Raw genomic sequence first — 6,000 nt, 5'->3', positions numbered from 1 at the left:
AGCGGAAGTGAGGAATAGATTTAAGGGAGTAGAACTGATAGACAGAGTGCTTGATGAACTAAGGACGGAGGTTTGTGACATTGTACATAAGACAGGGATCAAGACCATCTCCATGGAAAAGAAATGCAAAAAAGCAAAATGGCTGTCTGAGGAGGCCTTAAAAATAGCTGTGAAAAGAAGAGAAGTGAAAAGTAAAGGAGAAAAGGAAAGATATAAGCATCTGAATGCAGAGTTCCAAAGAATAGCAAGAAGAGATAAGAAAGCCTTCCTTAGCAATCAATGCAAAGTAATAGAGGCAAACAACAGAATGGGAAAGCCTAGAGATCTCTTCAAGAAAATTAGAGATACCAAGGGAACATTTCATGCAAAGATGGGCTCAATAAAGGACAACAATGGTATGGACCTAACAGAAGCAGAAGATATTAAGAAGAGATAGCAAGAATACACAGAAGAACTGTACAAAAAAGAGCTTCACGACCCAGATAATCACAATGGTGTGATCACTCACCTAGAGCCAGACATCCTGGAATGTGAAGTCAAGTGGGCCTTGGAAAGCATCACTATGAACAAAGCTAGTGGAGGTGGTGATGGAATTCCAGTGGAGCTATTTCAAATCCTGAAAGATGATGCTGTGAAAGTGCTGCACTCAACATGCCAGCAAATTTGGAAAACTCAGCAGTGGCCACAGGACTGGAAAAGATCAGTTTTCATTCCAATCCCAAAGAAAGGCAATGCCAAAGAATGCTCAAACTACCGCACAATTGCACTCATCTCACACACTAATAAAGTAATGCTCAAAATTCTCCAAGCCAGGCTTCAGCAATACGTGAACCATGAACTTCCAGATGTTCAAGCTGGTTTTAGAAAAGGCAGAGGAACCAGAGATCAAATTGCCAACATCCGCTGGATCATTGAAAAAGCAAGAGAGTTTCAGAAAAACATCTATTTCTTCTTTATTGACTATGCCAAAGGCCTTGACTGTGTGGATCACAATAAACTGTGGAAAATTCTGAAAGAGATGGGAATACCAGACCACCTGACCTGTCTTTTGAGAAACCTATATGTAGGTCAGGAAGCAACAGTTAGAACTGGACATGGAACAACAGACTGGTTCCAAATAGGAAAAGGAGTACGTCAAGGCTGCATATTGTCACCCTGCTTATTTAACGTCTATGCAGAGTACATCATGAGAAACGTTGGGCTGGAAGAAGCACAAGCTGGAATCAAGATTGCCGGGAGAAATATCAATAACCTCAGATATGCAGATGACACCACCCTTATGGCAGAAAGTGAAGAGGAACTAAAAAGCCTCTTGATGAAAGTGAAAGAGGAGAGTGAAAAAATTGGCTTAAAGCTCAACATCCAGAAAATGAAGATCGTGGCATCTGGTCCCATCACTTCATGGCAGATAGATGGGGAAACAGTGGAAACAGTGTCAAACTTTATTTTTCTGGGCTCCAAAATCACTGCAGATGGTGACTGCAGCCATGAAATTAAAAGACGCTTATTCCTTGGAAGGAAAGTTATGACCAACCTAGGCAGCATATTGAAAAGCAGAGATATTACTTTGCCAACAAAGGTCCATCTAGTCAAGGCTATGGTTTTTCCAGTGGTCGTGTATGGATGTGAGAGTTGGACTGCAAAGAAAGCTGATGGCCAAAGAATTGATGCTTTTGAACTGTGGTGTTGGAGAAGACTCTTCAGAGTCTCTTGGACTGCAAAGAGATCCAACCAGTCCATCCTAAAGGAGAACAGTTCTGGGTATTCATTGGAGGGACTGATGCTGAAACTCCAATATTTTGGCCACCTCATGCAAAGAGTTGACTCTTTGCAAAAGACCCTTATGCTGGGAGGGATTGCAGGCAGGAGGAGAAGGGGACGACAGATGATAAGATGGCTGGATGGCATCATCGACTCGATGGACATGTGTTTGGGTGAACTCCGAGAGTTGGTGATGGACAGGGAGGCCTGGCGTGCTGTGATTCATGGGGTTGCAAAGAGTCAGACACGACTGAGCGACTGAACATGATCTTATTTTTCTGAATGTTGAGTTTTAAGCCAAATTTTTCACTCTCCTCTTTCACTTTCACCAAGAAGTTCTTTAGTTCTTCTTCCCTTTCTGCCATAAGGGTGGTGTCATCTCTATATCTTACGTTATTGATATTTCTCCTGGCAATCTTGATTCCAACTTGTGCTTCATCCAGCCTGGCATTTTGCATTATGTACTCTGCATATAAGTTAAATAAGTAGTTGATGATATTTAGCCTTGACATACTCCTTTCCCTTTTTGGAACCAGTCTGTTGTTCCATGCCCAGTTCTAACTGTTGCTTCTTGACTTGCATACAGATTTCTCAGGAGGCAGGAAAGGTGGCCTGGTGCTCCCATCTCTTGAAGAATTTTCCACAGTTTGTCATAAGTAAGGCATAGAAAACCCCAGAAAAAATAGTTGGAGACTAGAGCTGTGTTATTCACCACTGTAGCCATGACTTTGAGGATCATATTCTACAAATTTGGGCTGAAATTTACAAGTCTTATTTTTCAGAAACTTTTTTGTTGGGAAAAAGAGACCAATCACTCGGTCACGAATCTGCTTGGTCTTGACACCATACACAAGGGGATTGACTGTGGGCGGCACCAGAAGGTACAAACTTGCAAAAATGATATGGATGCTTGGAGGCACCTTCTTGCCAATGCGGTGAGTTAGAAAGCTAAAGAGTGCAGGTGTGTAGGAGATAAGGATAGTGCACACATGGGCAGCACAGGTGCCAGTGTTTTTGAGCGGGCATGCTGAGAGGTGAGCCGGAAGACTGCCTGGAGGATTTTGAGATAGGATGTGGCTATGAGCCCAAGGTCCAATACCATCACTGAAAGGGCCACAGAGATTCCATATGTTCTGTTAACATGGGTGTTTGCACTAGCCAATTTCACCACAGCCATGTGCTCACAATAGGCATGATTGATGACATATTTGGTATAATATGGTAGTCTTCTAATGAGAAAGGGACCTGGCAAAACCAGGAAGATAGCTCGGACCACACTAGCTAGACCCATTTTAATGACCATTGTTGTTGTCAGGAGGGTTGTATAATGTAGTGGGATGCAAATAGCTACATAGCGATCAAAGGCCATGGCAACTAAGAGGGCTGACTCAATTATGCAAAATGTGTGGATGAAATACAACTGTGCTAGGCAGATATCAAAGTCAATCCAATATGCATCCAACCCAAAGATGCCAAGCATCTTGGGGGCTGTGGAAGAGGCAAGAGCCATATCATTTATTGCCAGCATGCCAAGGAAGAAATACATAGGCTGGTGGAGGCTTGGCTCTAGTTTGATGGTAATGATGATTATGCTGTTCCCCAGCAGGGTCAGGGAAAACAGGAGGCAGACAGGAATGCCGATCCAGCAGTGAAAATCTTCCAACCCAGGAATACCAACCAAGAATAAAGATGAAATGTAGTGATGAGTAGCATTGTCTGCCATGTTAAAACTGGACAGTTCCCATGCTCCGATAAAAATAGGCAAGCGAATCTTCCTATGAGCCAAAAGAAGGATGACAGATTAATTCTTCCATGGTCCTGTATATGGAATTTTTAGAGACTTTATAATGGTCTTTTAGAGGAGCTGACTTTTCTTAAAACCTTCTGTTATCCTGCTGATGCTGCTAAGTTGCTTCAGTTATGTCCAACTCTGTGCGACCCCATTGACAGCAGTCCACCAGGCTCCACCGTCCCTAGGATTCTCCAGGCAAGAACACTGGAGTGGGTTGCCATTTCCTTCTCCAATGCATGAAAGTGAAAAGTGAAAGTGAATTTGCTCAGTAAATGTCTGACTCTTCATGACCCCATGGACTGCAGCCTACCAGGCTCCTCTGTCCATGGGATTTTCCAGGCAAGAGTACTGGAGTGGGTTGCCTTTGCCTTCTCCTGCTGCTGCTATTGATAAGTCACTTCAGTCGTGTCTGACTCTGTGCAACCCCATAGACGGCAGCCCACCAGGCTCCCTCGTCCCTGGGATTCTCCAGGCAAGAATACTGAGGTGGGCTGCCATTTCCTTCTCCAATGCATGAAAGTGAAAAGTGAAAGTGAAGTTGCTCAGTTGTGTCTGACCCTCAGCGACCCCATGGACTGCAGCCTTCCATGCTCCTCCATCCATGTGATTTTCCAGTCAAGAGTACTGGAGTGGTGTGCATTGCCTTCTCCTGTGGATAGGTAAATCACTTTACCATATTAAATTCCAAAACTTGATCTGCAATTAAGAATACTGAATTGTTATGTAAAATTTTTCTCCTGACTTACAGTTTTACTGTATTCCATTCTTTCATTTTTATTATCGAATAAGTAAGCAGGTCATGATAAAATTTCTGCTTCTGTGTGCCTAGGTTGTATGACATAAATAATCCAAAGAACTGTTTTCTAGGTTGTGTGAAAGAACACAAAGCACTATTCTTAGGGAATTTTTGATCAAGCGTGAAAATGCATATAGAAATATGCAGAGATATCTTCATGCACACAATAATTAACAGGTTATGCAAAAGGCAGTTGATCTTCCCAGATGGCTTAGTGGTAAAGAATTTTCCTGCCGGTGTAGGAGACATAGGAAACATGTGTTCGATCCCTGGGTTGGCAAGATCCCTTGGAGAAGGAAATGGCAATGCATTCCAGTATTCTTGCTAGGAAAATCCCAAAGACAGAGGAGCCCGGAGGCTATAGTCCACAGGGTCACAAAGAGTCAGACATGACTGAGCACACACACAGAAGGCAATTGTAGTTTTAACAATATACTAGCTCACAGACAAACTAAAAATCAGGAAAGAAGAAAAAGAAATACAAACAATTTAAGTGGAACCAAAATTCTTATGAACACTAAAATAAACTCCTACCCTCACTCTTGGTTAATGCATTTTTATTTCAGAAAATATCTTTAAAAGATCTTAAAGATAATCATAAGATATAAGTATATCAGAAACATATCCTAAAAGTGTGGAATGCCTGCTGAAAACAGTAAAACAATGAAAATAGGCCATTAGAATTTTAAATGCATATTCTCTAAATACAAGTTCTTGCCATGGTTATTCTTACACATCTTGGTCTTTCTATGTAGCTGAAAAATAAGTACTTATGTAATGACATGTATTAATCCACACAATTTTTTTCAGCCTATACTATGTTTTCGGTCATAATGATGAACTGGTTTTTCTGAACCATAAAGAGTAGTTAATTTCGTTCAACATCCCATAAAAGTTATGATATGTAATTAAAAGATTTACATGTAAAGTTGTTTAGCATTTTAATAGATGAATATAACAGTTGCAAATGACACTTCCCACACCCTCCCAAGTTTTTTCTTTTTTGAAAATTTTACTTCTTTACCTTTTCAGATAATAAAAACACTGCTGTAAATGAACATGGAATAATATAAGCTTGGCTGGTGTTCTGCCCACCCCTGGCTCATACTCTTGCCTCTGGCTTTGATATCCATCTTGTCTTAATGGTGGGGTGCCATTGCCTTCTCCGAGTAAAAAAGGAAGCAGCTACCATTCAGTTTTCAAGGTCTCCTTGTCACAAGTATCTTCCTATGATTCGCGCTCTAACCTTGTCCTTTTGTTGTGATAAATGTCTTCTAATCTCCAGTACTCTTGCCTGGAAAATCTCATGGGTGGAGGAGCCTGGTAGGCTGCAGTCCATGGGGTGGCTAAGAGTCGGACACGACTGAGCAACTTCACTTTCACTTTTCACTTTCATGCATTGGAGAAGGAAATGGCAACCCACTCCAGTGTTCTTGCCTGCAGAATCCCAGAGACGGGGGAGCCTGGTGGGCTGCAGTCTATGGCGTCGCACAGAATCAGACACGACTGAAGCGACTTAGCAGCAGCAGCAACAGCAACCTTCCTAGGACAGAGTTTCCTTCTAGTATCATAATTCTGGGATGTGCTTCTCAGTCTTCATAAGACACACTTTAAAAAAAAATCGAATTGCTAATATATCTAGAATCTTGCT

General features: G+C 41.9%; 1 pseudogene; it reads right to left on the bottom strand.

Annotated features, from left to right (window-relative positions):
* Positions 1–2,465: 2,465 nt before the first annotated feature.
* LOC129627819 (olfactory receptor 52P1-like) lies at positions 2,466–3,484 on the bottom strand (annotated as a pseudogene).
* Positions 3,485–6,000: the final 2,516 nt, after the last annotated feature.

The sequence above is a fragment of the Bubalus kerabau genome, chromosome 15 (assembly GCF_029407905.1).
Source record: "Bubalus kerabau isolate K-KA32 ecotype Philippines breed swamp buffalo chromosome 15, PCC_UOA_SB_1v2, whole genome shotgun sequence".
NCBI classification, from domain to species: Eukaryota; Metazoa; Chordata; class Mammalia; order Artiodactyla; family Bovidae; genus Bubalus; species Bubalus kerabau.
This window is presented reverse-complemented; position numbering and strand designations above follow the sequence as displayed.